Source organism: Macrobrachium nipponense, chromosome 5 (assembly GCF_015104395.2).
Source record: "Macrobrachium nipponense isolate FS-2020 chromosome 5, ASM1510439v2, whole genome shotgun sequence".
NCBI lineage: Eukaryota > Metazoa > Arthropoda > Malacostraca > Decapoda > Palaemonidae > Macrobrachium > Macrobrachium nipponense.
This window is the reverse complement of record NC_061107.1, coordinates 79600390-79607889: the sequence shown is the minus strand read 5'-3', so window position 1 is coordinate 79607889 and position 7500 is coordinate 79600390. Positions and strand designations below refer to the sequence as shown.

Sequence of the window (7500 nt, the reverse complement as noted above, 5' to 3'; positions counted from 1 at the left end):
GGTTAAGAGAACACATCAATTTCGTGCATTGCAAAGAAAACCCATAAAACTACACTTCGCTTCGCTAGTGCTTTTACCCGGATGACTGTCGCAGCAAACATTATTTGAAACCTTATTAGAAATCAGTAACAAGAAGGAAAGAAAACAATGAAATGAGTCATTGGTACTGTAACAAATAAACTTCAAGAGCAATTACAGTTATACTTCGAGACACCAATGAAGGAAAGAGGACTTTGAAATGCTTCCAAAAAAAAAAAAAATAAAATAAAAACTCATTCGACGCAGCCAACGAAGCAACACGGAAAGCGCACCGTTTTAAAGACGAGCACCAACAAATAAGCAGCGTCATTCCGACCATGCAGAACGTGATGACAACAGCAGCAAGCACTTGCGACAGTCAAGTGCAGCGCCTTCTAAATGTAGCTTGCCACAGCAACTCTTTGTCTGCTTCAACCCCGTGCTTGATCGAGTTTAAGAACCTTGGGTTCACGAATGATCTAGTGTTTGGGGGATTCTAAAATAACGCCAGAGTCGCTGTTTTGTTAGTGCATCTTTATTTTTCTTCTTTTTTTTACCGAATTTTTTCAGTTACGAAACCTCAACACTTGCAAACTGCTAGACCCCTGCTTCGGTCACGCCTGTTACTTTCCTTCTACCAATACTTGCAAATTAGTTAGCAAGCAACGTATGCATAAGGGAAAGATATATATATTCTTTGTTATTATAATCTCGTATCATAAATACCAAAATTCGATTCTAGAAAGAAAAATGCTTCTGGTCACAGTGCAATTAAAAGCTCTATAAATTAGCCAATTGACTGTAAAGAAACATGAAGCGAGGCATGACAAGCACACGCACACGCAAGCACACCCACAGAGAGAGAGAGAGAGAGAGAAATTCTGGACATTCTTGAGAATGGCAGCCCTCTGGCGATGTGCAACTCCTTTCAAAATAAGTCTTTCCTGTGTCACAACACCCACTACACAGACAGAAATGCCTTTTTCGTTCAATGTTTATTTACCCCCATAACCAAGCAGATTAGCAGGTGGGGCGAAATGAAGTAAGCCTATATAACCTAGTAATCATTAAAATGCATCTAACAAAATGACCGTTCCATAATTCTAAATGCAGAGGCTACACTAGATTTATTTTATAAAAAGCACCACATAAAAACAATGGCAATCCTACAACTATTTTAAGCAAACATCGAAAATGCTTAATCAAAATTAAAAAAAAAACTATGTACGGTATATGTTTAAACACACACACACACACACTTATAGAGATAGGATTTTATTGGGGGAAGGGGGGAGAATGGCCTGCCGCGTGCACACAGAACAATCACATGGTCTGTTGAATGCCGTCACATCATTTCCCCTACCAATTGCATGCAACGAAACTGTGCAGGTCATCACCCTTCTGTATCCCCCGCTACCATTACTGTAACGTGGTGTGCTGTGTGTGTGTGTGTGTGTGTGTGTGTGTGCGTGCGTGCGTGCGTGCGTTTGTGTGCGCGCTTGTGTCTTAACCGTGTAGGAATCCAAGTAGTATGCTTCCCTTCTAGCACAAACACCTGATCGGCTGAATTTTCCACGCGATTGCGCATAAAAGGCAGTTTATGCAGTTACGTCAAAAAGCTACTGAATCTACGAACCGACAATACCACAATCTACCTCATATAATAAGAAGCGAATTCGGCATCTCAGAATGAAGGAATAATCTCTCCGACCCATCGTCATCTTCCAAGAGTTCATACATTCCCAATGAAACCGGTTTGGTACAAGCAACTGAGAGACTTACGTAATGCCTTCTTAAAAGCTTCCCTGACAAAGTAGAGTAGGTTACACTGATATAGCGGAAACTTGCAGGGAAAGAAAACCCGGGGACGCTGCCTGAATCTAATTCTCTCTTCTTCTTCTTTTTTTTTTATCTTTCCTGGAGGTTTTTCAACGACCAAAAAAACATAAAACCTCGACATCAAACTGCCTCAAGAGACACACTAACTCGTCTTTTTTCAATTTGATTCATTAGGCTATATTACTTACATACGAACAAGAACACTCTCTCTCTCTCTCTCTCTCTCTCTCTCTCTCTCTCTCTCTCTCTCTCTCTCTCTCTCTCGATCTCAATAAGGTATTTCATAATGAATCAGTTCCATAGAGAGAAACATTTGTTGTCTTCTTCTCACACTTCCTAATGTTGAAATATTCTAAAAAAAACACCACAGACGAATTAGAAACTGACAGATCGTTACCTAAGAGACCTGCCATTAATTAAGTAGGATGAGAACAGTGATACCGCTCGTGGCCTGCAAAAGTTATGGGAGTTTAAAAAGAATATATAAAGATATAAGCAGAAGCATTAACATTTGCTCCGACGAATATAAAAAGTCAGTCTCGCTTTCCATTCATCTGGCAAAAGGTGATGACATTATACTGAACATTACCTGCTTGGAAGTAGAAGATTTAATCTAGACTGAAATTATATATATTTGGGAAGTGTCAAGGAAAACATTAGGCCACCTGACAGACAAGCGAAATCTTGATACAAAAAGTAAAAATAAAAAAAATGGGTAAATACTGTGCGTAGAAAAGTGAGGCTGCAGGGCCATCAGTAGAACCAATAAATCTTGAATATATCACAAACCAAGGTATCAGCTGCCTTACAAGACCAAGACACACTACGTTTAATGCCCAGCTGACGAAATTAAGATATGAAGAGAAATAAGAAATGTACAAGATCTCAGATTCCCACAAAGTAGGACTATATATATTCCCTTATTTTGTTCTGATCAGAATTTATTAAAAACTACGCAGCAACACCACTTAACGCAAGGATCATCATTAAAACCCACGACAAATAATAAAAATAAAATAGGTCCTTGATTGACAATTTCCTAAACGCGATCTCAGTGGAAGACACCTACCACATTCAGCTAGCGACCCCCATGGCGACGACGTGATACATAGGAAGTGACCCTGCCAATGACCTCGGGTGAAGAGACAATTTCACTTTTTATAGCTATATTTAGTTTACCATTACCACTTCACGTATATAAACACACACAAACACACGTACGCGCGCGCGCACAGACTACAAGATCAGTTGCAAGTCCTTGCGGTACTTCAGTTCTTATATTTTGTAGATTCGAATGGCAGTCCAATACCAGAATCACTTATTCGGCGTTTGAGAAAACTTTATTCTTTCGGTAGATGCTATCTCAACTTACCAAAACTCTGGCGTTAGTAGAATGGTCTTTCTAGTTAAATTAAAATTGAGAGAGAGAGAGAGAGAGAGAGAGAGAGAGAGAGAGAGAGAGAGAGAGAGAGAGAGAGTCTACCCTTGGATATATATATATATATAATATTATATAATCTATAGATAATATATAAATATAATATATATATATATTATATATATATAGATATATATATATATATACATATATATAATAATAATACATATATATATTATATATATATATACATATATATATCATATATATATATATACATACATATATATATATAATATATATATATATAGATAGTATACTATTATTATATATATATATATATATTATATATATAAACGCAGTGAAAATGATTACACATAAGTTAGCACAAATAAAAGATTGCCTATAGATTTCTGTTTTCCGATAAGCAAAGAATACAGTTGGTACCATCTAACGAGCTGATCTTATCAGAATCTATTGTCTTCCGATAATGTAACCACCTACAGGCTATAACCGCCAGAATTTGTAAAAGTTTGTCAATTTCGGTCTTTATTTTTTGCGTAACATCCATTTCGCGTGAAATAAACATTCAATTATAAAGTGCAGACGAAATACGGACAACTAATTCAGCAATGCAAGAACAGAGCCGTGATCTAGAGGCTCAAAGCCTGGCATGTAGCAATGCGTAAAGCTGCTGCCCTCCTCCTTCAAAACCCCAAGGTAGTCGGAGCTATTGCTAAATCTACTTTCACCTACATCCACCACAAGAGGGTTTTAAACCCTTCCACCAACTCGCCCACATCCACCTCTACGACCCCACCAAATGCTTTTCCTTCAGTTCTTTCACTTCCCCAAAACAACCTGGATATAGTCCTATAGGTTTTCGACGTTCGAAGGCACGAAAAAATATTTGGTTCTGCGGTGCATAAACCTTCTCATACTTAAATTTCTATGATGTGCAACATATTCTACAGATATCGTTTACTCTCAGCCATATACCTAAAATAATTCACAACGAACACTGGAAAAAAGACAACCAGGATTAAGACTATAGTATATACCCTATACTACATATACGTTACGCCTAGTCCGAAAATGTTTGGAGTACGCTGTACTTGGTGCGAAAATGTACATGACTTGAATTATCCTATTAATGTACAGACAAATACATCGCTACGTACAGTGAAAACATTCTAAACTAAATGGCAAAATGAAAAAAATACGAAAACGACGAATAATAAGTAAATAAAATACTTTCAAATAATATCACAGCAAGGACACGAGGTGAAAATTATGAAAGTGGACACACCAATGCCATTCACAAGATTTCACAGGTAATGACTAAAAGAGAGAATCTTCTACCTAGATACAGTGATTCTGCAAAACTAAATGCGTCCCACCTGACGTGAAGGTAACATGAGGTATTTGGTATATATCGAGATGGTGCTCGGCACTCCACATTCTCCTTCTCCTACAATAAATCCCAGTTACTCTTGAACCTAATATGGATGGGAGTTTTGACTTGGAATGAAAGTATATTACAACGTACCTTTCCTCGATAACTGTGTGTGTGTGTGTGTGTGTGTGTGTGTGTGTGTGTGTGTGTGTGTGTGTGTGTTGTGTGGAAACTCAGTACAAACAGTTTGACGATGAAGATTACATTTACATTTGAGGAATAGATTAAGCAAAAGAGATAATGAGCATGACGCCTGATATGACTAGAAACACGGCCACCTCTATAGGTGGCGGTGCTAGAACATAATTTACCTTTTTTTTTTTTTTTTTTTTTTTTTTTTTTTTTATTTCAAACCAGCAGCAGTTAAAATATATACAATATAATCGTTTACCCTGAATATGGTTACCCTGAATATGGATGTATGACATACACGCATTAAAATCTTAAATAATTAATTTAAAACTAGTACATATAGTATATACCAACAATATCTATTCTAATATTTTAAAACACAAACTAAGAAGACGGACCATACTATCAGGAGTGCGTTGCCTACAGAAATAATTACCGTATTTGACAAATAACAGGAAACAGGACGATAGGGAAAGCCAGCTGTACATCTGACCAAGGAATAAATCCATCGTATGAATACACGGTACCGAACGTAAATTGTCCAAATATATTAAATTACAACGGTTTCAAATTCTTTATACTAAACTAATATTAACTTTCAACTTTTTCATTCCAATAATTATTGTATGTATACATATTTCGGTTTTACTCCAATTTGTTTTGTTTATGCCCATGAGCTTCAGGTGAAGCATTTTATTACTAACGTATTTTATTTATATCGGGAAAAGAGAAATATTAAAAAAAAAAAAAAAAAAAAAAAAGTACATACATGTAAAATACTGATACTTTCGGCTTACGGTAATTAGTTGACATACATAACTAACAAGCGCCGGCCCCCCACCCTCCCGACATACACACCTCAGCAATGGTCATGAAGCAGATCTGAATCATGTACATTTTTATTTACAGAGGAAACCTTACCATTGCAATATATAATCGTATCTGATTATACAAGGTAAGGTCGATACGGTCGATTTGGTGTTGCATGTAATAACACCATATGTCAGGTAAATCTCCTCTCTCTCCTCTCTCTCTCTCTCTCTCTCTGCACTAATCCTTTCCGAAAGAACCAAACTCTTGGTCATGGCGTACACGTAAATCTTCATTCAAATCCATTTACGATTTTTTTATCAACTCTTAATATCCCTAAATAGATTGGCAGTTTTTTCCCCATGACCAATTTGTTTCCTTTAACTTTACCACAAAGACTACAGCAAAACTCCTTTTGACCTTCTTTTCTTAACATCTCTCTCCTGTCAATTATATCTATTTTAACTAACTGAATTACCTCTAAAAATTTACGATTACTAGGGCATATCAACACAACAACTGCTCTCAAACCCCAACTACACCATAATCTCTGTACCCTAACATTCGACAGTTTGTGGGGGGGGGGGGGGGGGGGGGGGGGGGTTTAATTATATCTATAGAGCTATGTAAATCTATTTTCTGATCTTTCTTCCTTATATATTCGCCCTGTCGCTTCCTTTTTTGCACAAATACGCATCATATCCTTTAGGAAGTATGTGCTGTTTAAAGGCACGAAGTGCTGATTATTCTGAAGTTAAAATAACTAGCGAACTTTTCAGAAAATATTACAATACTATAAAGTTTAGCATTTGCTTCCATTTCTTTATCATAGACACTTTCTTTTCCTCTATTTTTTAAAGAATAGAGCAATCATTTGGTAGTTGTTTCAGTTCCAACCCTCTGAATCAAGCAGATCTTAGTATTTTCCATAAAATGATGGAAAGAACGATACAGGGATTACTAAGACAAATACTATATCTTACTTTAACCAGTCCACTGAGCTGATTAGATATTTTTACGTGGCTACAGCTTACTGTGGGATCCGAACCACTTTATATCAAGAAATGAATTTCTAATCACCAAAAATAAATTCCCCTGATTCAACGTTGGCAGAGTTGGGAGTCGAACTCGCGACTACCGAATCGGTAGGCGAGCTCGTAACCCATTCGTCCAACGAGGAACTAAAGGAATTCACACCCTCGCACTGTTTCACACAAAATTACTGCGGGACGAGATTTCATTGATGGCGGAGCATCACTCAATAAAGATCGCCGCTCGTTAACTGAACGATTCATATAAAGGCAAGAATGTCTCAAAGCACATTATTCACATATCCTTTCCTGACTTCAAGTATTCCGTACTCAGGTACTCAGGTCTACCATTATCGGTATCATTCAATGCAAACAAAATGATCCAAAAAAAAAAAAAAAAAAAACTCCGCCCTCCTGAAACGCCAAATCACCGTCAATCACGCCATGGGAGCTAATGTTTTCTCTCATCACTATCAATCAAAATTTAACACTGCATCCAATGGGCCTTACGTTTCGGATAGACATATTGTTATTAAAAAATCATTACTAGGTGAACATTCATACTGATTAGGCCTACATGCAAGCTTCCACAAAACAGAACGACCGTAAAAACAAGACTTCAATGGAAATAACGAATGAATAATAACAAACATAGATCAACAAGAAATAAAAAGCCCCTAAATGATAATTTTAAGCTTCCTATTTCAAATAGGATATGTGGGATAGCCCTATCTTCATTTCTTCTAAGCCTACATAACCACTTTATGAATACTGTGGGCTGACCTGATATGAATGACATTTAAGATGTCCAGATATAGTAGTATATAATATCATAA

The 7500-nt window shown here is 36.8% G+C and overlaps 1 protein-coding gene across 31 annotated transcripts in view; it reads right to left on the bottom strand.

The window, feature by feature from the left end:
• LOC135215453 (protein outspread-like) overlaps nucleotides 1-7500 on the bottom strand; it is a 375595-nt gene that overhangs the window by 366835 nt on the left and 1260 nt on the right. The window lies entirely within an intron of this gene.